The 26842-nt window shown below is 35.6% G+C and overlaps 1 protein-coding gene and 2 long non-coding RNA genes across 3 annotated transcripts in view; 2 read left to right on the forward strand and 1 right to left on the reverse strand.

The window, feature by feature from the left end:
* The first annotated feature begins 435 nt into the window (after nucleotides 1-435).
* LOC136791122 (uncharacterized) lies at nucleotides 436-11141 on the forward strand. Its single transcript, XR_010832446.1, has 3 exons — nucleotides 436-2281; nucleotides 6511-6596; nucleotides 10831-11141. It is a non-coding gene; the product is annotated as an uncharacterized lncRNA (long non-coding RNA).
* Nucleotides 11142-19673: 8532 nt separating this feature from the next.
* On the reverse strand, nucleotides 19674-22732 carry LOC106034544 (uncharacterized). The gene is made up of 3 exons (XR_001206149.3): nucleotides 21762-22732; nucleotides 20698-20818; nucleotides 19674-20103 (listed from the first exon to the last, which is right to left on the reverse strand). It is a non-coding gene; the product is annotated as an uncharacterized lncRNA (long non-coding RNA).
* A 1845-nt stretch (nucleotides 22733-24577) lies between these two features.
* The window catches only part of TFPI (tissue factor pathway inhibitor), a 74723-nt gene continuing 72458 nt past the window's right edge, over nucleotides 24578-26842 (forward strand). The window contains exons 1-2 of the mRNA XM_066999701.1: nucleotides 24578-24744; nucleotides 24982-25118. The gene's annotated coding sequence lies outside the window, so the exon portion shown is untranslated. The remainder of the gene's footprint in view (nucleotides 24745-24981; nucleotides 25119-26842) is intronic.

Consider the following 26842-nt stretch of genomic DNA (forward strand, 5'->3'; position numbering starts at 1 on the left):
AAGCAATCCATGTCCTCCTGAGCACTGTCTTTCTCTCAATTCTTCCCCCTCCACAGTTGCACAACATTTCACTCCTCTCCGTGTTTAGATATTTTCTAAAACTGCTGAAAAGGACTGCTGGAAGTGGGGAGAAATGATTAGCACAGTCTTTCTAATGGTGATGTGACTGAGGGATATATGTGATTTCAAGATAGGGATGTGATCATACACATGTTAGGGAGAATCAAGCTGATGTGGCTACAAAAATTGCAACTGTAGCTGTTTATTTTGTGTCTTGCTGTTGTTTTCTAACATGGTGAAGATTAACTATAAAAATCCTTAAATTAAATAGAAAATCTCTGACAACATGAGTGCTGTATCATCACCTCTTGGTTCATAAAGGTAGATAAATATTCATTTGTGCTCCCTTTAAATTACTATGATGTGTTACTTTTTCATTAATGACAATACAGTTATTTAAATTTGAAGTCAGGTTCATGACTCCATTTCAGAGGAGGATGTTAACATTGAAAAAAAATCAATACATAATCAAGATTATACAATCCCACTATACCAATCTTCTGATGAAAATGCAATAGGAGATGGTAATTGTGTTGATTAGCAGTGTTCACAGACCATGACTGCAGGAAGTGTGTGCAAAGGATGAAGAAACCATACACATGGCGGAGGACCAAGCAATTAAAAACTGGACGTTTGTTTTTAATTTCATCATGAAACAAAACCAAATTTACACTTCACTGATTTCTTTTTAACGGAGAGGAATCAAGTGAGAAACAGTAGTTTATCCTTTGTTTTGTAATATTTAGGTACAGAGGGACAAATAACCGAGGTGTTCACAGTATCTCTATAAAAAATCATGCTGATAAGATATGTTTTCCCTTAGTCATTTACATATGATTAATATTTTCAGTGCCTAAAGAGCAGGGGGGCAAAATGGACCCTTCAAATATTATATAGCAAAATATATACTAACTTATAGATAATCAAGTTGAGATGGCAATAATGACTGGACAATTCTAGATATATCATAAAAATTGGAAAAAAGTTGTTTTGTATTTTCCTCATTCCATTCCTCCTTGCTACCTAAATGCCAGAATTCTGCCGGTATAAAACTGATGCTTCTTTGCTTTTTTTTTTCTTTTTTAATTTTAATTTTTGATTTTTTTTCTCAAGGAGAACTAGTTTAAAGTTTTCTTATCTTTTCACTGATGAGATTTATTGATCTGCCTCACTGGTCCTGCTTTCATATCAATTACACTGAAAACTTCGTGTGTTGAGTACCACTGAAAATCAGTCTATGAGCTACCTAGTACTGAAAGCATTAGACCTTACTCAGGAACTTTTTGTTTCAAAGGTATTCTTTGTGCTGTATGTGTAAGAAATCATATTTTGAGCCATGGAGTGGAAATGAAAAGCTGCAAAGCTCTGACCTGCTTTGATTAAAAAAAAAAAAATTATAGAGCTGTGCTCGTTTTCTTCCTAAAGCTCTTATCAGCCCTAAAAGCTTTCAATCTACCTGAAGCTGCTAAAAAAACCTTAATATCTTTCAGGTTTTGCAATCAACCCTGAGATTTAGTGCAACTTGAAAAGTATCACATAGGGAGGATATTCTGTAATAATTCTTTAGTGATCTCCCGCTAGGTATTTGTCAGTTCTCCAAGGTATTCCCTGATGAACAACACAAACTGAGAAAATACATGCACAAAAGTAGCACAGACACTGGTTCCTGGTTACCTTACAGGGAACAAGTAGTTGTGTTTTTTGTTTAAGAAAAGTTGACAATTGGTTGGTTTTCAGAAGGTTGGCTTTGTTTCTTTGTTGGTTTGTTTCATTTCTTTGTTCTAGTTTGTCTAGGTATGTACTAGAGGTTTCATATTCATTGTGGGAAGATATCCCCCACAAAATCTCTTAGCTGTTATGCAACATTTGACAAAAAGCATAGTCAAAGGTATGCCTGACATTCAAACTCTGTTGAACAAACCTGCCCTGTTTCTTTTGCACTGGGTTTGCACCTGACCTAGCTTCTTCTTGCTTGCTGATTTATCTGATTGCTGTGTCAGAATGTGGCCATATTGTAGTTAGACTAATCAAAAAGTTTGGACCATTAGTTTTGTTTACTGCACAGCAATAGAGCCATAAAAAGAATCTTGCCCTCTGTATTGCAGAGTTCCCAGCACAGAACAAGATCTACAATTTTGTCAAAAGGTTGGTCTAACTGAAAGTGATAGACAGTACAGAGAATCTTTCCAAGGTATCTCTTTTCTGTGGCCTGAAGTGGACTGTAAGTACAGGTTCAGACACTTTTATTCTTAAGAATTATTAGCTTTTTTCTTGAGTATAGCTATTTGTTTGGAATGTGACTGCACATACATTAAACCTGACACCAAATAACACGTGCCAGTTTCGGGTTCTTGCTGATTTTTAACAGCCATTAGAAACTCAGAGCTAGGGGGGTAGTATGATAGCTATTGCTATCAAATGATAGCAATTATTCCATTATGAGGCATTTCTGATTCAGTGTGATGAGAAGAACATTAAATTAAGTTCTTCTCTCATTTTCATCTTTCTGAACTGTTTGACCAACCGCAGATATATATCAGAAAATTGCACTTAGGAGATAAGGAACTAGTACAACAGAGGGACATGCCAGCAGTTCCTTAGAAAAGAAGATTGGGGCAGAGGCGTTTATTATTGTAAGGTATTATTGTAAAAAAACTTAAGGATTTTTCTTAGCTGTCGAAGTTGCAAAAAAAAAAAGAGCTTAGATTTGAGCCCATCTAAGGTCAAAAGGGTCAATTTTGTGGGCTTTATTTTCAAATAGTCTCATTTTCCAACTTGAAGTTTGGTGAATAACGCTGTCTTTGCTCAGTTCATGCTTTTAATCTTTCTGTTAAAATGCTATGTGGAAAGGCTGTGATTTTTCTGCAAAACTGCTCGGAATAGAAACCTGATATTCCAAGTGGAAAGGAGGATATTTTTTAAGCTAATGAGTGTATTTTTTGTGAATTAGTTCAGACTGACTTTACAATATTTGGTGCAGTTAACCACAGAATTTTCAAGAAGTATTTTGCACCAGTGTCACAAACTATAGTCGTACACAGGCAATTAAACTTTCCAAAACACACACAAATTCTTCCATATGCTTATGCTGTATAGCAAACATTTTTTATCTCCATTACAAATGTGTGACTTTTATGACTTCTAGGAAAGCTACTAAAACATATCTGGGAGAAAAATCTGCTCTTTAAAATGGAAGAAAAAAATGTGAAGGACTTTGAAAGCCTAAATGCAGCACTATGTCATCCAACTTGCCTGCATGTCTTATTTTGTGGGAAAAGTGAGTAAAGATAGACCAATATAAACATAAAAATTTGAGTTCCCATTTATTTCATGCAGAAAGATTGCAGAATCATTTCCAAAAGCAATGTGGGCATAATCCTGTCTATCATTTGCTGCCAGAGTGAGAGACTTCAGGGAGAAATTCACTTGCACACAAAGCAGGGCTGAATCATGTAATTTTACTATAAAAAACAGTGGGTTTAATCTTTGTATATAAATGGTCAAAGTTAAGTGGTTTTGCAGAGTTATGACCAAGATAAAATGGATCATTTTCCCAATTAACTTTAAGAGTGAACACTGAAAATAATTGTAAAAATTATGGGAGCAAAAAAATCAGTATAGTCCCCACAGGGCTGGAGTTCTAGAGCTAAGAGGGTCATGACAGCAGAGATTCTGGCATTTGAACTGGTATATGTTTTCCTTATACTGAAATAATTTTAAAACAATCTGTGCCTCCTGTATACAACTTTTTTTTTTTTTTTTTTTTTTTGTTTCCCAGTTTAGGTGATTGGAAATGAACAAAGTTTGAGATAATGCATTTTTTTAATTGTAAATTGTATTATATGCTACAAATAGTATGTTTTCTGTGCATAGGTGTTTGTCTATATTATGTAGGTAAAAAATGCAAATGATTTGTATTTCGTCATTTTGTTTAGGTTTGAGCTGATGTGCAAATCTTAATCTCAGAAGGCTGTGTATTGTTCTGTGTGCTTAGGCTAGACTTGGACACAAATTCTTACTAGCTTCATGGGAAAAGTCCAACTTGAAAGTGGGAGCTGGCTCACACACCAAACCTTGATCTTCAGACAGACAGTGTGAACACAACCTTTTGTAACCTCCTGAAAAGGCTGTTTTCACAATCACAGGAAAGAATAAAGAGAGCACATTGGAGTATTTTTGTTATATTTTTCTAGTCCAACTTTCTAGTCCAACTCCCACTTTAGTAAACAGAATTATTCCCTTGTGAATTGATGGATTTTTCTTTTTCCTTTCAGATTTGTTTTCTTGTCTGAACAGTGTGTGAGTACTGTTCTCTGACTCTTGACTGAAGATATGTTTCATTTTTTTGTTTTAACTCTAATATCATTTTCAGATAAAGTGGAATGAATGCTATATCTGCCTGTGTAGCAGCAAATACATTTATGAGTATTATAGGCTGATACTTTTCCAGAAATAATATAAATCTATTGGGAAAGCAGTTGCTGTATTGATACATGGGTGAATCTAATGTATTCATATTGTATTTTTGTTATATTCACCAATAGTCTTGTTCCCTGTTCTTCCTGTGCATTTTGCAGGAGTTTATTCCCATAGTAGAATCTTATGTGTTGTTGAAGGTGTTTTTGTGGTGGTGGTGGTTTTGTTTTGTTTTATTTTAATATGTCCTGTCTGTAGTTCACCTGGTGTAATATCTCTTTATAGCAGAAGCAATTTAAATTTTTAAAAATTTTGCAGCTCTTGTGCCAGAGAAGAATCCAATTTTCTCTGAAATGGTAAAGAATATGGCAAGCTCTTCTCTGAGCCCCTAAAATGAAGCAGTTATTTAATTGGCACATACATAGAGTCTGTACCAACTATGCTCTCACATACCTGTAATTCAACGTGTAGCTGTACCTGCTGAGATCACTTACTACTCTGAGGTTTTGTGCTGCAGTATCTTTTTAATACTGTAAGTTACATTGTAGGAATTAGAAGGGAAAACATAAATCAAGTTACAGTAATAGAAAAGCTACTTAAAAAAAAAAGGGGGGGGAGGGGCTATCAGTTTATCGGTTTAGCCTCTGATTTTTTTTTATTTTTTTATTTTTTGTTAATCAGAGGAATTTATGTGCTGTGTTTGTATTTCCTCTGCTTTTAGTACACATAATGCAGTCATGATTCAGGGTATTGATTCACTAATGTTATTCAAAGTCAGATGCTTTGGAAGCATTCAAGTTTCTTTTCAGTTTAGTTGTTTTGTTTGTTTAGTTTTGTGTTGCAAACAGCTGTCTGAGTTGACACAACAAAAATGTGGAGAAAAATAAAGGCAGTACATGAAAGACTTATCATTATGCTTTCAGAGTCTAACTGACTGAAGTTGGAAACAAAAGCTATTCTCCTCTTAGAAGAAACAAAGTTAATTCACAAGGGCTATGCTGAGTGTAGCTTTGCTTCTTCATGAGTTGGTTGTCATCAGTCATTTTTATTGCTAGCAATCCAAGTTGTGCATGTAGTAAATTAACCTTTTCTCAATCCTGTTTCACTAATCTTTTACCATACTATCTAAATGCATAAAATGGATATTAAGTAACACATAGTGTAATTCCCAAGCTGAATCCTTACACTTATATGAATATATCGCTAATAAAACGAACTTGGTTATGTTCTGAATAAAGATGTTGATATCTTAAATCATACTTCTGACACCATATCAGAAAATGAGTTGTTTTTAAAAAGAATTAGAAAATAAGTTTGTTTCCAATTCTCATACCATATAACAGAAAAAGACAGCTGTGGGAATAAAAATGTTGTTTTTGCAGAGTTACATTGTTTAAAGGTAAGGAATGGGGTATTGAGATATGCTTGCAGTGATAAGAAAACTTAGCAGGCGACCTTGTAAAATGCAGACAACCAGACTCCTTAGAACAATTAGGTGAAAATCACGGTGTTAAGTCAGATAAGCGAAGTCAATACATTACCACTTCAAACAGTAAAAAAGTCAAAAGAAATTTGAAATTTAACAGGCCGGCAACTGAAGGCCATGCATTGTCTGTGAAGCATCAGATAGATTGTGAACGTGGATTACCCACTCAGTGGGGAAACAGGGAAGGGTCCTGTCATCAAAAAGTATATAAACTGTGTTTTGGAACGAGTAGGTGCGCTCCTGCTTGTGGGACGCCCGCCATTGCAATCGCGAATAAATTATTACTTCACTGAGATCCTCGCCTGAGCCTAAGTTATTGGCTACAGAGTGTTTCTCACACAGCTAGCATCTCTCTTTTGGAGCACTATCTGATTGCATTGGCATCTGAGCATACCATATGTCCTTTTGGATACCCAGTGGCAAAAAAAAAAAAAAGATATTCGCCTACTTTGAAAGATGAAAGTAAAAAATAGCTCAAGTATTCAATTTCAAGATCATTGAAAATATTTCTGCATATTATAGACCTTTGATTTCTTTTCTGTCCCTAGGTACAAGAGATCTGCTTGACACCTCTCCTGTCTGTGAAATATGATTTATGATGATGATAAACGATTACAATAGCATTTGAAACCAGGTCAGTTCTCTCTTTCCAGTAAAGCCTTCCTATTCATCAAATATACAACGGTGTGTACAGTGCTATCACTGAATTTAGTGGAGTTGTTTATCTGTCTAGAATAAGCTAAAACTTTAAGCACTTAAATAAAGTGTCATATATGTGATATATGTATTGCCATACATATTGTCATACACGTAAATGGCAAAACTGTACATGGGAGTGAACCCTCCTAATGCTTTCTGAAGCTATCGTTTCATACTGGATCTGTGTAAAAACTGACAAAGGAGACTAGGAATTAGAGATTACTTGCAGCTCCCTTGCAAACCTCTCTCTTAGTGTGACTCAGGCTTTGCTCATCTGTTTTCCTTACTTCCACACATTAATCTCTGACAAAAAGACTAAAAAGATGAGAAACCTTCCCTTCTTCTCCAGTGAAAGTGAGAAAATCCATCTTCTCCCCCACCAAGAACTCTTGAGATTACCTGAAACTGTTGAAGGAGCTTTACCTGTCCTCAATACAGCTCTACTCTTGTGAGCTGCTGAAGGAAATGGTATTCCCTATAACCGCAGGCTTCTTTTCTCATTATCACAGACAGCAAAACTTGTCTTACAGGAATGAGCTATGACATGAGGTAACCTTAGCAATGAATTACTGTAACTTTTTCTCATTGATGAATTTCTGTAAGCTTTTCTCTGTGTATTTCATGGACAAGGTCATGCACTAGGGAGATGACTATACTGTGAAACAGCACCCACAGATTTAAAATTAATTTTATATTAAATTAATTCCTACTACCAAGATGGATTAGTCTGGTTAGCAGATGCACTTTCTTCTCTTTTAGCAATAAAGAAAGATAAGAAAGCGCATAGGAATCAACTCTTACTTTGCTTTGAGATTCAAAAAACAAGAGGCATGAAATGAAATAAACTAGTGGTAGACCCTAAACAAATGAAGATTGATGCTCATTAACAAGACAGGATCATTACCTGGGGAGGTTCATGGTTCTTTGGGAGATGAGTATTGAGCTAATAGGACTCAATATATTATGTTTGTTCTTCTTTGTACCATACAAATTTAACTTCTAAAGAAAATTCCATTTTAAGTCCCTTTATACTCCAAAAACTCAATCCAAAGGTACTTTCTTCATATTTTTGTTTTCAAAGTACAATTATATATATGAAGTTGATCAACTCCAGTTTGCAAGTCACCAATATTTCATTTCCTTTCTATCTTCTGCACAAGGGTCAACAGAGCATTTAGCTCTGATAAATGCACCTTTGTAAAGGTAGGATGTTTGGAAATGTTGAGGTAGGTATTTTAGACAGCTTGATTTTTAATAAGCACATTCTGCATAGGAGAGAGGCATACTTAATTTTACAAGAATCCATTTTAAAGGAAAAGATAGATTACCTGTAAAGAAAAAAAACTGTAGAATACGTGGAAGTAATCATAGTTTCATTAATTTGGTAAGTAAGGGAAGATATTCTGTGATTTTTATATTCCAGTTACAATAATAGGAAAGCAAGGTCCTTCCTTTCTCTTGAATCTTCTGCCAGCTGTTGAGTTTTGTGAGAGTTCTCAGGTTAACCCTTTCCAAGATAATTATTTACAGCTTTCAGTGTGAATCTGTGTGTCTGCATTCAGTCTTACTGAATTATTGGAACAGAAAGCTGGGGGCAATGACTGGGAATTTGCTTGAATTGCAGAGTTTGCAGCTCACATAGGAGGTCTTCTTTAACTGCCCCTGAAGCTAAGGCACGCATTTGAAAAATGTTGAAGTAAGAGACATCAGTGCTTCTGAAAGACATCTGCCCACGTAGTACCCAAATTTATAATATGACTCTTATTCAGAAAGGTACTACCTGAGTCCACACAAATCTGCTGTGCAGTTACACTGCTGAAGTAGTTCTGATATTGCCAATCATTATAAATGAACACTATGAAAAATGTCTTAGGTGTGCTACACAGGGCACAACCTTAACAGTTTAAATATTCATGGAAGAGAAACATGTATCAAAGGGTACTAGCTACAAAGACAACATCTCTGGCTGAGAACAAGTCTGATCCAAAGTTTGTTGAAGGAAGGAAATATATTTTGATGCCTCTTATGCCAGAAATATCATAGATTATACATAGATGGATATAATATTACAAATGAATACTATTCCAATAAATGCATTTACTGTATTAGGCCAAGTTTTGGTTTTCATTTTTCTGCTTTTCATTATAAATGAATAATGTGAAATGACAAGTTTGTGTAACACATTACAATTGAGTCATTGCCCATGCCTGAGGCAGGGTAGTGATCTCACTTGCCCAAGTCACTACACAAGTCAACAGGGACTCCAGTCTTCACCAGCATGATCGGACTTATCTTCTGGAATAAATTCGTACTCATTTTCTCTGTTATACGTACTTAACCTGGAAGTTTCCTCTAATTGAAACATAGCTTCACGTCACTACTTTTTTCTAAAATCCAAGAAGTCAAAGAGAGAGTTAGATTGTAATTCTATGACTATTTATGCTGGTGAAGAATATTTTAATGATAAATCTTTTTCAAACATAAGACCTCTAATCTTATTTCACTAGTACAGAGTTTTGTACATACAATCAATTAAAAATCTTTTTTTTTTTTTCCAGTTGATTTATTAGCTGACAAATATGTATGCATAAATGCCCTCATTTTCTCCAAAGCTTGAATTACACTCACTCAAAATCTTTGGTTTTCCATAAACTGTTAGTGGGGATAGCAAACCTTTAAAATAATCCTTTGGTTTTGTCCATTCATAGTATGATTTATTTTTCATCAATCTTTGTATTAGTTACTTTCATTTCACCCAATTTTTATGAATAATAGAATAATGCTTAAGCTAAAGGTAAGTGAAAACAAAATACAATTAAGCATGGTAAAAGTTATGCATTCAGCCAAGACATGAACACAGGAAATTTTAAAACAGATCACTGCAGAACCAGGGTCCTCATTAACATGAATAGATGTCACTAAGGGTTTTTGAAATGGTAAATTATATTGAAATATTTGTATCAGAACTAGAAACCTGACAGACTTTCTAAATAGTGTTGTCCAGATAGTACTGTAAATACCAATGATGTGTTTGGAAACCTAAATAAATTTAAAGATGCTGATGAAATATTTAGTGAGCACCCAAATGATAGCTTGTAATTGCTGCTGTGAGGAGTGTTTTAAGTCAAAAGTCAAGATCAGTTGTTTCTTTTCCACAGGCCCTAACAAAAATAAGGAGCTAAAATGATCAAATAGAGGACAATACTGTACTTTTATTTCCATTATAGGAGATTTCATGCCTTTATGTACAGAAAGCCCGTGTAAGATAGACACAGCCCAATTTAAAAAGGGTTCTAGGAAATCCTGTGAATACAGAGGTTATTTTACAGTGAGAGTGCATGATCTGAAAGCTGAATATAAACCTCACAATCTTTAAGTATTTGCAGATACAGTCCTAGAGCAGTAGAAAAAAAGTATGCTAAAGTTGAGAGCCAAATGTCATTTTGATGTATAAATCTCACTCTTGCAGGAATTGCACTTTTTAATTGTTTTTATACTTGTTTCAGATGAACAGTGAAGTGATGCAGAGTTTTGTTTTCATCTGATAGGAAGTAAAAGAGAATGTTTTGGGTGATATGGCAAAAATTGCTTCCTTGAGACAAAACATAGCTTTGTTTATGCCAATTGGGAAAAATGTTTTAATTTAATGTATATTATTCTCTGATATACTTTACCAGAAGATACCATTATGAGAGAGATGATTACTTATTCAAACTTTGCTTTTTCCAGACCAAATATACTTAACATTATAATGTTTAATAATGCCCAATTTAATGAGCGTGAAGTGAAACATTTTTAATGGTGCTATGGTAAAGATAGGCTTTTGGAAAACCATAATAAATTAATTATGAAAAGCAGCAGAGGGAAAGGATACTGGACTAAATGTAAAGCTGTACCAAATGATGCTAAATTGCAGGCTGCCATGAATTGGTTTGTTATCTGCAGCTCTTCATTAAAAATTTAGTAACTAGAACATCTTATAATAAGAGAAGTTAGAATGCAAAGGAACAGAGGCATATTATATGGAGACAGACTTTTCATTTCACACTCAAAGAAACAAAAACAATCAATAGGATGACAACAAATCCTTTCCAAGATTCACCTAACATTTAATGTCACCTGATTAAAATAAGACAGTTATCATCCCACATGATTCATGTCTTTGACAGGTGCATTCACATCAAAGCCAATTCTAAAGTAAGAAGAAAGAAAGGAAGAAAGGAAGAAAGAAAAAAAGAAACCTACAGTACAAAAAAGTTTTCTTTTGGAGAAGAGACAGAAAAAAAAAAAAAACTCAAAAGCTGTTGATCATTGCCACAATCGTGAACTGTCATGAAATTATTTTAAAAGACAAGCATGAGAATTTGGAGAAACAATGAACAATGAAATAGTTTATTATTTTACCTTCAAGTAACTGCCATTATTTTTCATTTCAGCATTCACCAAGATTAAAAAGTGAAATAAGTTTCCATCTGTCTTATTAAAATACTGATCAAAATTCAGAACCCTACAATAAAATTAAGTCTAGACCAGCAGCCTTGCATAAAAGGCTTGCACCACTTTTCACCCAAACTACATAGCATTATTTTAGGGGATATATTTCTGTAACTATACGGAGTGAAACCCTTCCTGTACCCTACACGCATCCTCAATGCATGAAGAAGGCAACCAGTTGTTGGATTATTTATTTATTTATTTGTTTGTTTGTTTATAGAATACTTCCTTAGTAAGAGTGTCATGAACCTAACCCTAAACACTGGCTTTTAATTGAAGATTATAATCTGTTGGTTTACAATTAACTAAGTAAACGACATGAAACTCTGCTCAGTTTCCATCTTAAGAAGATGTATTGTGTTTTTTTAAGGCTAAAAACAATTTGCATTGAGTGAGATGACAATTTTTTTTCAGTCTGCAAGAGTTTAACATTTTCAAGCTATGCCAACTTTTCAAGTAATTGGAATGATGAGATGAAACCATTATAGATAATATAGATAAACTCTGTATGAAGAATGCAAAGTAATTTGAGTACCTGAACCAGTTTGTTAAAGAAGTGACCTCTGAGATTCAGTTCTTATGAACTTATTTGACCTCTTGATGCTACAGAAGTGGACAAACTGTAGAATAGGCTTTAACAAATCACAAAATATGTTCAAATCACAAAACAGCTTCAAGTTTCCCTTAGTCTCTAGTCTTACCTGAAAAATGAAAGGATAGAATACAGATGTAGAAATAATCTTCAACATGAAAAACTTAAACTTCAATACTGACTTTGAGTTAAACTGAGCCTTCAGTCAAAGCCTGTAATTAAATTTATTGTAACTTGAAAAATAATAAGCAAAATTTTCAGGGACATTACAGTTTTAATCTTTTACAAGAAGTGATCTGGAGATACTTGTCCCTGAGACAATTTTCCACAATTTCCTGCATGATTTCTCTCCTATTTCAGTATACTTTTGTGTCTGAGTTTATATGTCTTTACATGTTCTCATTATGGTGTAATTTCACTCTCCTGGAACGTGAAGAGAGATCAGCTTGAGCTTTTGGCTTGTCTTTTAATGACTATGATTTGTTTTGATCTTTATGCAAAGTAAAGAAAAAAGTAGTGGCATCATAGTAATGACACCAGTAATTCTGATGTAAAGTTTAAATTACTTGGACTCAGACATTAGCTACCACACATTTTCTGTGTGATTTTAGGCAAGACGTTTAATTCTATATCATAATGTGATTGAACATCATAGTGCTTTCTCACCTGGATTTTGTACCAGGATTATATCTTCAGCTGTTCTGCTTCAGAGCAGCTTTACTAGGGTAAAACCAGTCTACATCATCTGAGGATAGGGCTAGTAAGCCTCCACTGAGGCAATGATAAAAATATGTCCCTTGCTTTGAAGGGGCTGAGAGAGGTAATCCAGCAGCATACAAATACATCTAAAATTAAGAGGCACTCCATGCATTCACCTTTCGTTTCTCTTTTTTCTCCATTGTATACAAATTTGAGAAAATGCCCCAGATAAGTTATCCATTAAAGTTGCTTTTTAAGATTTTACAGTAGAAGTCTGATTTAAGAAAATCTTTCCTAAATGAAAATGCTGTTTTCTGATAGCTCTGTTGATGTGGAAAATGGAGTTGGTTTAGGCTCTCCCTCATCCCTTCAGCATTCTAGATATACAGGAGCTAATTTGTGTGGAAATGAGAGAACTGATTTTTTAGCCAGCTCATTAGATGCAATTAGAAGAAAACTGTCCCTCAGGATCAATGAAAATCACTACCAGAGAAATGATTATTCATGTAAGAGGGCCATCTTTGCTTAAGTATAATAACGTTGTGTTGGCTTGTACTTTTTATACACTTCTTATGGTTTAGTTAGAAACAACACACAATGAAAGAACACTCACTTTGTTGCATGGAACATTTGAATCTAACCTTTTTTTTTGTTGTTGTTTGTTTTTATTTTTAGTAAAATCCATGTACTATAAGAGTGGAAACCTGGGTTTAGAAAGATTTTGTTCATAAAAGAATTGATTTTCAAGTTTCATTTAAGTAGTTCTGTAATTTAAGATTTTAAAAAATTTATTTTAATGTAATTTTGTGAGGAAAAATGGAACATTGAGAGTAGTATAATGAATGGATAATGTTAATGACTGTGTGTACTTTTATACCTAAAGATAAAATTTTGCAGTACAGATAATATTATGAAAAATTTACTATAATGATTCTTGGAGTCATTCATCTGAAATGATTCCTCAAAACAAAATTATGAAAATTATGCTGAGGTTAATTATTTTGAGATCTGCACCTCTTTTGCTTGTCTTCAAGCACAGGAGTATTTTGAAGCATGCATGCCCAGAGGAAGAGTTTATGTACTTCTGGGCATGCAGACCAAGCTACTTCATCCATCCTTGAAGCTCTGACCCTGTGCCAGAAGAGCCTATTTCTGCCCTCCCCTCCTCCCTGCCCCCCTTTCTTTTTTTTTGCATCACATTGAAAAACAGAACACCTTTTTCATCAGTAAGTTAAATATAGACATGTTTGTTACAATATGCTAATTAGTATTTTGCCTAGTTTCTCAGCAAAACATCCAAATGAGCTGTAGCCATTTCTCAGGGAGACTATTTAATATTTAGGAGATCTTTGTGTTAGTAAAATATTCTTAATGTTCATTCTAAACGTTTCCTGTGCTCTGTTTCACACCACTGCTTCTAATATTGTCCTATTAGACCTTTCTCAGTTATGTACAGCCCTCTTTGGAATAAAACACTTCTTTTGACTATTTTTTTTTCAATCATACAGCACAAGTACATACTTCTAATTTTAAAATTATTCCCTCTTTCATGTTGTGATCCAATGCTCCACAGAAGAAAGACAAACAGCTTTACAGAACAGAAAATAATTGCTGTTGTATATTAAATACTGAAATATAATTACCATTTGAAAGTTACAAGAAATCCTAACTGATCACTTGCTTCTTTGCAATAAAAGACCAAGTCTTTCCAGAACAGCAAAGTGACGTACTTTGGTGTATAGTTAAATAATAATAATAATAAAATAATTAAAAAAAAGTAAATGCCAGATTTTTCTTTCTGTTGGTCAAAGTTGCAATTATTACAGCAATTAACCTTTTGATCTCTATTATAGTGCAAGTCAAATCAACAGAAGTTAAAAATGACATGGTGGGGTTTTTTTGCAATGAAATGTACTAGCACAAGCTGTCAAGAACTTTAGCAATGAATCATGCTGTTATGCATATAGAAATCATTCTGTCCTTTAGAAATGTATGTCTCATGTACAGAAAATAGTAATGTAGCACCTTGAGATGGATACTTTTTCTGGTGTTCATCTATTAAAATTGAACCAACTGGTCTTCAGATTCTGAATTTATTCTTCAGGTAAATTGGTTAAAAGAATTTTATACAGCTTGTGTATAGTCACAATGACCCAAATTGGTATTAATCAGTATCATTATGCAAAAGTTAAGTTATGTGATGATTATTTTATGAGGCCAAACGTGTGTTACAAAAGTATACAGTAGATTTATCTAGATAAGTAGCTTTTAAGAAGTAGGGCAATTAAAAAGAGAATGCTTTGACCTATGTTGTCCAAGCAAAGTGATTTAAATTTAATATTCTACATTTGCTAGTGAGCATGAGGTTTATTTTCATTGGCTCAGACTATAAAAGACCTTATGGGCTCATGATGAAAGCAACAATTTAGCACTTCATGATAAGGTTATACAGAACTTCAAGATGGGATGAGGGCTACTACATTGAAATACAGCCACAGTATTTATTTAAGCAAAATAATTATTGGACTGGAAAATGGTGTTGTATACTGGATTGCTGAATTGATTTGGCTTTTAAAGTGTTTCTCTAGAATTCCAATTTTTTTCTTTATTTTTTAACCAAGATCAGTTCACAGCACAGCTACACAAATAATATGGCCCAATAAGAGATAAGTCAGGAGCAAAAAACAGGTGACTGAGACAAGTGAGAGGGGCAATTATAATTCATTATTTATTTTTTTTTTCTTTTAAGTCAAATTATTCTAGTACTTGAACATGAGTTGGAGGCTTTATAGTTTTGAGAACACAAGACTAGACCAGTTTAAGAGAAAACTTAAGCCTTGCAGCCTTAAATATACAGAAATGAGGAAGCGGAAAAAAGATGGATAAACACAGCAATAAAAGTGAAAGCAATTTGGCCACAGTCATTCAATAAATTAGTGGTATTCAATACATTATCTGATATTCTGGATATTTTCTTTTTATGATATTTTCTGCATGCATACCTACTATTACTTGCTATCAGGATTAGCAGTATTAACATTTTATCAGGTCTTCAGTTATGAAGAGAATAATGAACCAGTATCTAGGGAAAATACTGAAATAAACCAAGGCAAATTCCTCTGTAATGCAGTAGAGACAGCACCTTTCTGTAATACTGTTTTGATTTGGTATGGTATGTGTTATTGCTCATCAAAGACATTTAATGGTCTCATGTCATGATTGGTCAAAAGGAGAACAGTTTTATTGAGACATAAAAGATTAAAGCAAGAAAAAAAAAGAATAATATTTTTGTTTTCTTTGTGACTTCCAAGTGGTTATTTTTCAGTACTAACTGCTTTTTTTTCCCATAATCTGAAATAGTTTCATAAAGATCAATTGTATTTGCCTTCATATAATCATTCCATGCATCCAGTTTCAAAACCATTGAAGATGTTTTGATCTATATGACACTCATACTTGACTAATGTTTTTACACGGTATTGGATAACATGAAATCTTTTGTGATGGGGAGGGACAGCAGCCATGGATGAAGCACAGATCTAAGGCTTTTAAGGTCTGTTGCCACAGTGTTTCCTGAAAACCTGACATTTAAGTGTCTGTGGCATACTTTTTTTGTGGGATATATGCAGTTACATGGCAAGTGATTATCTATAAATGAATGATTTTCCAGACAGTTTCAACATAATTAGGCTAAAGAATTAGTGAAATGAGAGTTGTTTGCGCATGCTTATAGCTTTCAACAATGCTTTTAACAAGATGCTAAAATTATTTTCCTCGAGATATTTACTGAAGAGTAGTATTAGCTAATTTAGAAGAACTCTGCTTTAATCTAATTCTAGGAAGTTATGGATACTTGAGAAGAATGGTTGTGGGATTTTTTCTTTATCCAATAGTACCATTTCTGCTTGTTGAAATAGACTCTGCATGGAAAAAGAATTGGTAAATTGGATTTTTTTTTCCACATTGATCTAAAATAAATTTATCAATTTATTGATGACTTTTCTGCTAAGTGTGAAGACAGGGATCACTTGAATTGTGAATCAGTTCACAAGAAGTGTATACGTATTTTTGTTATCTATCTCATACCAATAATATTCTTAAGGTTTTTTTCATTTCTTCTTTTCATTATGGATAGCAAATTTAGATAAAGAAAAAAATAGTTATTTATAATTAAAATATTACTTTTGTACTGGAGATCCACTGTATAAGACCTCATTTTATTCTGCTTTTCTTTTTCTTGCACTTAATTTGGTTACTATTTGTCCTATTATCAAAAGACTTGAACTGTAATTGGAGAAGAGTCCTTGGAAGTTAAAGAACTTGCTGTGCTTTGCTATAGCAGGACTTGACATTCCTACACATGCCCCAAGAGGGAAGCAGAGTGGTAGCAAAATCACAAATTATTGATCTTTCTTCTCCCCCACCCCTCATTTTTTTCTTTATTTATTTGAATGGATCAGTCTCCAAGAGACTGGATCTCTCTTTTCTGGTATTTTCTGGTATCTGGTAAAATACCTTTTCTCGTATTTTGCCTTCATCACAGTACTAACAAAACATTTATAGAAAAATAAAAGTTTTGTTAGTACTGTGATGAAGGCAAAATACGTATAAACTGCCCTTCTGGTTTTAGTCACTGTTTTGTCTGTTTTTCAGTCACTGTTTTGATTTTGTTTTTTAATTAGTCCTTGCCAAGATGGGGGAAAGGTGGTTATGTTAGTGGAAAACACTACAAAATCTTTTGATACTCAATTCCTGTGCTAGTATCAGTGATTACTAATGCTATCAATAAGCCTATGAAAATATTTGACCAGTAAGGAGGTTAAGAGTGAGAAAAACTTAATATGAACTTTAGGCGTGGAAGAAACTACAGAAAAATCAAATGCTAGCATTAATGGAACTGGGGCATTCTTATGAATTATTCTGTTTCTGTAGCTTATTTTCACCAACCTTAATCTATAAATATGCCTATCCCTCCATCCCACCACCCCTAAATTTTAGTTCAGATATAGAACACAGACTCATGATGTAATAAACAGACAGAAAATTCATTCATAAATATATTTTCTTTCTTGTATAGGGCAGGTATATAGCCTGAATCTCATGTAATGGTATTTATCATTTGGTCTTTTTTACTCCAGCCACTTTTTGTTCTATTTCACTGTGCTTCCTTCTATATGTATATAGGTTGGATGAAGTTCAATAAGCAATAAAGTATTTTGAGTTTATTAAAACCATTTCAACCAGTATGCAATTAATTGAAATTCTCAAGTTTATAAATAATTGGGCAAAATATCTTTATGCTACGTATTGGGCTAGTAGTAGGAGGTGCCCCTGAGAATTTACAATATGATTTCATGAAAGATTAGGAAATGTTTCTCTTGGGATAGCCGTGGTATCCAAATTTATCATATTCTCTGTAAATTCCATGTGGGTATATCGGTTATTAATATGTTCTTATTATCACACCACAAATGTAGTTAGTGAGGTATTTAGTATAACACTGAATTTAATTACCATAACAATACACTAGCAAAATAGGGAAGTTATATTGCTTTCATTTTCCCCAGAGGAAACCTAGATGCAAAAAGTGTATGTCTTATCACATACAACATAATTATAATCTCAGGTAATATCTCTGTGAAGTCATCCTGACTACTACAATAGTAATTTACCCACTGGATTATCACTGGATTAACTCTCACCTTGAAAGAGAAAGAAGGAAAGGAAAAAAAAAAAAGAAAAAAAAAAGAAAAAAAAAGATTTCTCTTTGCTTTTGTTTTAAATGAAATAATAGAAGATTCCCATTAGACAAAAAGGGTCTTTCCATTGACCATGAATGAGTTGATGAGTCTTAAAAAGATTATTTTTGTCTTCTAATTTCTCATGGAAAATGAGATGACTGCCTATTTATTTATTTATTTTTGCATACATCATAAGTACGGGTTTACTTTAGGTTCTATTTAAAGTGGTGCACAGTTTAGCACAAAATATACTTCTTAGCATGCAATACTATTAAAAACAGTATGTTTGTCTTCTAAATTCTAATAGAAATCCCTTGACAAAAGGACGAAGTTCAGCAATATCTGTAGTATCTTTAGATACTATAAAATCAGAAATTCATGGATAAAACAGATAAAACATGTAATGCAGTCTAGGCAGAACCTGGTTTTATACAAGATAAGCAATTTTATGTGAAGTTGAACATGTCATCTGTCCTAGTTTCAAATGATTTGCTTCACTTAGAATACCAATCACTAACTGATAATCATTTTCAATAACGAATTTTTCACACAAGCATTTTTTCCACGATATCCATCCAAAACCATACTAATTTGTACTCATTATAATACATTTTTCTGCCTATGTCAGAACATTAGTTAGGCACTTGAAGTTATACCAACAGTATGGTACATGAAAAGTTGTTCAAAATGTGTACTCTAATGGACTATTATTCAATTTTTAATTAAAACCCTATAAAAGATACTTTTTTCATTACTATATTGACACACAACCAAAGTTATGCAACTGCTCTGAAGCTGCATCATCATCAGCTGCTCTTAGATCCAGATTATTTCAAAGGTCTTATATGGAATACAGAAATATCTTAAATTAGCAGCCAACAGAACAGAAAGAGATGACTAAATTGCTATAGGCTATGTTGGACAATGCATAGATCACTTTTATTGTGGACTTCACTTTTACTTGCACTCACCTTACACTCACCTTGACTTGATAGGTATCTTAAGAAACAAGATGTAATAGAATACGTAAAACTTTATTTTACTCCTTTTAACGAGGCATTGATTTCTTGCAGAGGAAAGTCTGAGGCAGTTCTTTACTGTGTATACATCCTATGTGTTAAAATGGGGTGTGTAATACTATTTAATTTAGAATAATTCTGATATTCACTTGCTTGACCTTCTACAGGCCACCACCTAAATAGGTAACAATAAATAAATAAAATCCTATGTATCAAAGATTGTGCAACCACAGTCAATGTCTTCTGTTGGGGGATTTCAAGATTTCAATACGAAAAAATAAGGATGAGTCAGCTGATGGGACTAACCCTTAGAAAGTGACCTCATTCAATCTGAGCATTACTTAATCAATTTAAGAAAATTGATAATTGAAGGAAAAAAAAAAAAAGATCAGAATTACATTAATGAAGCAATTTTTTATCTCCAGTGCCCATGCTATGAAAAAAATAATTTCAGGAGAGATGACTTAGTGGATAATTCTGTAATAATTGCAATTTTATCCTTCATATAGGTACTCTAAATATAATATAGACTAATAATGACTGAATGGCTCCCAGTAGCTCTTGCCAAATGAATTGTGCAAGAATGAAGAATACTGTGAAAACAACATTTTTTTCAAAGACAGAGGACTTTTATTCCTTAAAATTGCTAATCTACCATTTTTAGAATATCATTTTCATTGCTGTTTCAAAACACAATATGAAAATAGAGAGTTCTATCTCTTCCATCTTGCAGGTTGTATTTATCACAAAATTAGATGGTATTATTCCTTATAGCACATATCAAGTAATTTGATAATAACATTAATTTGAGCTTCCCACAGCAAAATGTAAGGATGGCACAAGCATTCTCTTTAACAGAGTAAATTCTTGGAGTAAAAGCAGTAATATTCAAGCACGCTGAAAAGGAATATTGAAAGATATCATTTGTATCATTAGTGTAAGTCCCAGAGCATTCTTATACTTCTATTTCCCCAGTAGTTTTTCTACAGATATTAACATGAAGACACATTTTGTTACCATGAAACTCTACAGCTTTTGAGCTTTGGAATAAAGTGTGGTAGTGCTTGGGTTTACTATTTTTTTTAATCCATTTATCACCGTGATATGTCTTGTTTCTAATGGAAATGGAAAACCTGTTATGTTCCAGCTAAAAATGCCAGAGGCTAACATACAAAACTTTGTTGTTTCTAATGTCATTTAGAGATTCACTATATAGATCTCCAGATCTATACCCACCAGTTCTTAAGAAGCAGAAGTGAACATTTTAAGAATATGGGAACCAAACCCACAATTGGAGAAAATAAAGTGTTAGCAACTCCCTTGCTTCTGCAGAGGTGATTACTAGTCTTCTCTGCATTTCTTTGTACTCTACTAAGTGTGTAAAAACACAGGAAAATTGCCCTCAAACTGAACAAGAGGTGTACATTATCTGTAGAAACAGATTGGTAACGTCATTTTCAGTAAACAGTAGGTTAGTGTGAAAATACTTACTTTAGCCATAGCTAATTGAGTTGCTGTAGTGGCACTCCTGTCTCTGTCAAAGTCAGCGATTCTTTGAGGTCTTACAAATACCTCCAGGAAAAGGGAGTGAGCACACAATGAATAAGATTATCTAAAGAAAATAAATGAATAATGATGTTAGGGCTCAGATGTGTAATTTGCATGGACAAGAATAATATGGATTTCGAGGGGGTCTATAGACTGTATAGTATTTAATACTGGGACTAACAAGAACTGATAAACTTTGTCATGCTCTTTGGAGTCTGATTTACGGAAGTAACATGACTGAGAGCTGTAGCTTTATGTGAAATTCAGGCTTCATGAAGACTGCCATAATATACTTCATTCACATTTCTGTAATAAGATTGTAAACAAATACTAGTTATGAATGTATTCTCTGTGAGGAAAATTTGTATGGAATCCATGAGGGGAGGATTACTGGTTATTGCTAGAGTTGAAAGAGAGTAGTAAGTACATAAAATAAATTAAGAATCCATTTTACTTCTGTGTTACTGCCACAACACTTGCTTGAATTTTTTTATTTTTTATTTTATTTTTCTGAATAGTATGATCGTTGCCATCAAGATATTTGTCTTACTGCTTATGGAGTGCATCTGCAGGGACAGCTGCAGGGTCCCCAGGACAGTACATTGTCTTCTGAGCAGGGGCAAGGCTGGGAGCAGAGGTCTAGGACTCAGCATGTTTTTTAGGTGTGGGGCACGATGGTGCAAGAAGTAACAACAGAAGGAACTTCCATCCTCACAGAGTCTGTCTTCTTCCCCACTCACTAAAGCAGCCAAAACCAAGGCAGAAAGAGGGGACAACCCTCTCCCTGTCTTACAAGGCTGTCCACACAGCTCCATCCTTCAAAGTACCCCTTTCCCCTCTGACAGCTACCACCCCGACACTCCACCAACTCCAAATGCCAGCTGACAGCTCTGGCACTTGGGTGTGTAGCTGCATTTACATTTCACGACTTCCCCAGAGAATCCACTGCAGGGAACACCTCCTCCCAGCCACCCCAAAACACCCCAGGCTCCCTTTGCTGAACTCACCAGCCACCAATGATGATGACACTGCCTCTGCTGGGAGAATCTGCCTGGCCACCTTGATGGAAGGCTTCAGAATCTGGGGCATCACTGAGGCTGGCACTCTGGGCACATTGAATCGGGCAGGAGAGGATTCAGCCCTATTTACAGGGGGCTTGCTCTACGCTGGCTCAGCAGCATCATGCCAGAAACTCCTGGGCACAGGCTGTTTTCCAAATTACAGGGCAGCCCTGCTTCCAAAGGGCAGAAAAGGCTCTTTTGCAAGTGGCATACTGCAAGACACCTCACTTCTTAGTGGGGTGCTTACCCTATCCACATGCAAGCAGGCAGGAAGTGGCAGCGTAAAGGGTCCTGCCCTTCTTATAGGGCAGGCAACAGTTCTCCATTGAGGACAAAGTGATGCTCACCCTTCTTAAAGGGTTGTGATTCTCCTCAGGTAAGGAAAGGAGCAACAAAACAAAGGGCCACAAACAGGCCAAGACCCCAGCCCTCATTACAGAGTGGGTCACCCAGCTCCAAGGCAGGCTGGCCAACAGCAGGGCCAGCCATGCTCTTATGTGACCTGGGCTTGGTTACAGGCAGGTCCCTGTGCCCAGAGTGCCATTCTCTTTTCTTCTTCTTTTTGCTCTGTTTTTTATAAAATTTTCTTTCTGTCTCAGCCCCATATTTTTTTCTTGTGCTGTAAGGATATGAAATAAAAAAAAAAATAAAAAAAAGGTCAGGATCTTAAGGCTTACTTTCTCAAATTTAAGAACTATAGCTTTTGTAAGTATAATCCAAAACTCTTGTTCCCACTTGGACCAAAAATTCTGTTCAGATTGTTTCCTTGATGATACATTTCTTTTTCTAAACTGTTTCAAACAATGAGGTCCTTTGAGTCAGCTCTAATATATTTTACTTAGAACCTATGGTTAGAACTAGCAGTAGTAGTCAATGAAGCTGCTTGAACGTTTCTTACTGAAATCTTCATCCTTTCTTCTGCTTTTCACACCTACCAATTTAGGGCCTGCCCCCCCCCCCCCCCCCCCCCCACTACCTTATATCTTCTTTCCCCTTTCCACCAAAGGTTTTCATTCTCTTTTTGCACCTACTCTTGCCTTTCTGCCTTTAAGGGCTACCTGTTCCCTATTACCTGTTCAACCAGAGGATTCCTTAGATTTCTCATAAAATTTTTACCAGTGAATCAGTTTGTCTACTGTATATCAGTAATGCACCAGCTGTCACCCAAATGCTTCTGCAATCCTCAGATAAGTCAGTATTTCCTGCCTAAACACAGAGAAACTACCTCAGTTATTCCTGCTCAGAACATTCTGCTCTCTGCACAGTGTTACCTCAGGGATTCCCTACCAAACTCCTCTGCTTTCCCTGCTGAGGAAACTTAGGGGTTCCTTCCCAAAGCCTTCTACTTTTCCTTCTGGAAATGGATTCATACAGTCAGCTGTATCCTCCACATTCAGTTTAGGCTTTGTCAGTTTTCTATCGTGCAAAGAACTGTTTTGTTTTCCCAAACAAAATATTTTTATTTGTGTATTTTTTTAAGGAAGTCAAAACTCGTATTCAGAACCAGGAACCAAAGAATTTTATCTCATTTACAGGCTGGGCAAGAGGATGTAGGGTGAAAGCTGGAAAGGGAGTGGACAAAGCACGTGTCTCCCTTACCTCAAAAATTTTGGAGATCATTCTGAATTGGAATGAGAAAGGAAGAATCGAGCCCAGGCAGTGACAAAAATCTGGGAAATGCAATGTCCTCAACAGAGTCTAAATATTTAGTTCAAGAACTGGCTGAAACTCATTCAGCTGAACTGTATTTAACTGCCTGCTCCACTGGACTACTTCTCAGCAGAGCTGGCCTGTAACAGATAGCAATGGCAGTGTGCTTTGAACATTAGAAACAATCATAACACACTCTGAGAATACCACCTATGTATTGGAGCCAAACTGACTGCAACTATTAAATTAATGATATGTTATTAAAGCTCTGAGATATGTATGAAATCCAGTCATCAGAGTACTTGTATAATTACCACTTATTCATCAGACGTTTGAGTGCTGCAGTCTGCCATGCAAAATGGTGTCATCTGAAATGTGTTTGCAAGAACCAGCTTGTCCTTGTGGCACAATCAGGATCACACTGCCGTGTGGATTGCTGTGTTGACATTCATATCAGGTGAAATAATTGTGACTCTGGAAAACTCAGAGAACTCAGGAGAAAAGAGAAAAATTGGACAAACCAAACTGAGCCAAACGAAGTACAGACTAGCTGCATTTTTCTGGATGTTCTGAGATACATCGCCTTGACAAAGGTTTCAAAACATCTAGCAGTCTTCTTGTGTCATTTTAAACCGTGATTCTTTGAAAAAATGATCATTAATCCTGTCAGAAAAGGATCTTTATCTCACCTTTGCGCATTATTTCATCCTTTGGTCCAGCCTACATCTAAGCTGGAGTTGATGTTTCTGTGAACGGGGAGGTTTTGCCCCTTGAGCTCTGGCCATTTCCCTGCCCCCTCGGGGAGAGACACTCCCAGCCTCTGGGGGAAGGTCGGCCATCAGCAGCCCCCTTGCTCTCAGACCGTACGGCCACGTCTAGTGTAACTAGCGCTTGCTGCTTTCGTTACGTCGGTCACGACAGCTTTTTGCTGACCTTCGCTTCAGTACAAGCTTCGTGGCTTTGCCTACACTGCGCCGGGTCCCTCGGAGGGGACGCGGCGTGCTGAGGGAGGCGGGCTGGGGCGTCACCGTTAGGCACCGGCACGGGGGGGTGGCGAGGAGGCTGAGAGCGCTGCCCCTTCGTGCCCGAAAGGACTCCGGACGGTCTGTACGGTAACGGGAGAGCGACCGCTGGGCCCTGCACGCGGCGGGCGGCTGTAAGGCGAGGCGGGCGCTGCCCCCCACCCCGCTCTGTGAGGGGCCGTTCCAACGGGCGCCCTCGGGGCCCGCCTGGGTGCGAGGAGCTTCTGAGAGACTTTGGGAGACGCCGCATTTAGCTTGTGAGGAGAACGTTTGTTCTGTAGTGTTCGTTTTCGAATTTTATTTTTTTGTCTAGCTTAAAAAACTCTGGTTGTTTTCAACTTGGTAGCCTTCCCTTCTGGTTAACGTTGTATTGTTGGAGGAGTGAGCAATTTACCAGTAGCACAGGCATATTGTCAAGCTTTTACTGTGTAGGCCAAAAAAATGAGTATTACACTTATATATTTAAATGCGTTGTTTTTACTATTCCCTTATAGATTAACACCAGAGGCGCAGTCCTGCCCATCACCCAACACACGCAGGTGGAGCAGTGTTGGTCTGAAATGCTGGAGCAGTCATGCCTGCTGGGCGGGTGGAAACGGCAGAAGCTGTGTGTGCTGTGCTTGGTTTTCAGGTCAGGTTGGCACAGAAATGGGATCTTCCTGAAAAATGGGAAATACAAGGGCAAATTTACTGCTTTTCACAATGGCAGACTTTTTGTTAGCTGTGTTCAATGGCTTAACTAAACTGATAAGGGTAGCAAGTAAACAAGTTTCTAAGTAATTCAGAGATGTAGTTTAAGCTGTTTTCTCATAGGAAACCAGAATTCCATAACACTGGGAAAAAGTTGTGAATGAACTGATTACAGAAACAAAGTATCTAATACTTTGTACATCTTTAAAGCTATTAAGAAAAGCGCTAAAGGTGGTGGGAAAAGGGGTGATTTCATTACTGGGTGTAAGCAGTAGCTGCAGTACTAAAAAGTGCTCTTTAATATTCCTATTTGAATGTATGTACAGCGGAAGAGATAAGGAATGGTAAAGGTCAAACAGCTCTGCTCCGTACCCTTCTAGATATCACAGTATGTTGCGAATAAATTTGACTAGCAGCATGTTTGCCATGTATGTAAACTGTCAAATAAATTCCTTGAAGATGAGGAAAAAATGCTTCAACTTCCACTGGCTCTGCTTTGAGCATGTAAACACCTTTATAGATTTAATGAATTAGTGGGGGAAAAGGATTTAAAAAAAAAAGTAATAAAAATGAATATTGAAACAGTTTTAAATACACTGTCAGGAGTACTTCTGGAGTATAAATTAACTTCTGCGTTGGTGAGCACAGTGCTACAATAGTCAGACCTCAGTCTGGGTTAATGACAAATGAGAGAAGAAAATTTGAGTTATATCATCAGCTACAACTTAATACTTTACCTTATAAAACAGTTTTTCCGTCTCTAGCTTTGTAAGACTAGATGTAAAAGGTAAGTACGTGAAACAAAACTGTGTATGGATATGGTTCATTGTTAGAATGAATTAGTAGGCCCAGAGGACTTACTAGTTCCAAGGCAGGTAGTAAAACTATCTGTGGAATGTTGGCAACTGTAATAAGGCTCAAGATTATCTTCTGTGGCAATAGTGGGTCCAAAGGCAGTACAAAATTCCCTTCTCTGCCAGGCTAGCCTGTGAAAGTGACAGTGTCTAAACTTTTTCTTTTGTCTTGTAGTCACTTATGATCAAAAGACATTAAAAAAGAATCAAAGATGGAAAAACTGCTACAAGCTTTCTCTAAATGGTATGATTGGATTAGATAATGATGCTTAACATATTTCCAGTGGATTCTGCTGGACAGTGTTATTTAAAGGGTAAAGGTTGCATAGTAGCTGTTCCTTTGTCTTTCCCTACCTCTACAGGAAGGGAACAGACATCAGAAACAGTAGGTATCTCTTCTTCCACTATTTTTTTTTTTTAATTAAAAAGACAAACAAAAAAACACATACCAATAAGTAAGTATTGGCCTATTGCTTCTGACAAACAACAGCTCTGTGGACTGACCACTTTTTTCCCCTCTCTCTTTATGGAGTTGTCTTAAATCGTGACTGAAGCTTTGCAAGCTTAGGTATCATGGCTTGTTTTCTCTAAAATGGTTTCAGACTCCAAACTTTATTCTGAGACTAGCATGTTAGGTAGAATAAAATTCTCACTACATATACCTGAATTAATAAATTCAATTTTTACACTTGGTAAAATAATTCTGTATTGAACAGAATAATTCTGCACTGAACCATGTTGATTCTGTGGTTGGTAGAAAAGTTAAACTTTGTAGAGGATGGATTTTTTTCAAGTCTTCAGTCTTGAAAAT

The sequence above is a fragment of the Anser cygnoides genome, chromosome 6, assembly GCF_040182565.1.
Source record: "Anser cygnoides isolate HZ-2024a breed goose chromosome 6, Taihu_goose_T2T_genome, whole genome shotgun sequence".
Taxonomy (NCBI): domain Eukaryota; kingdom Metazoa; phylum Chordata; class Aves; order Anseriformes; family Anatidae; genus Anser; species Anser cygnoides.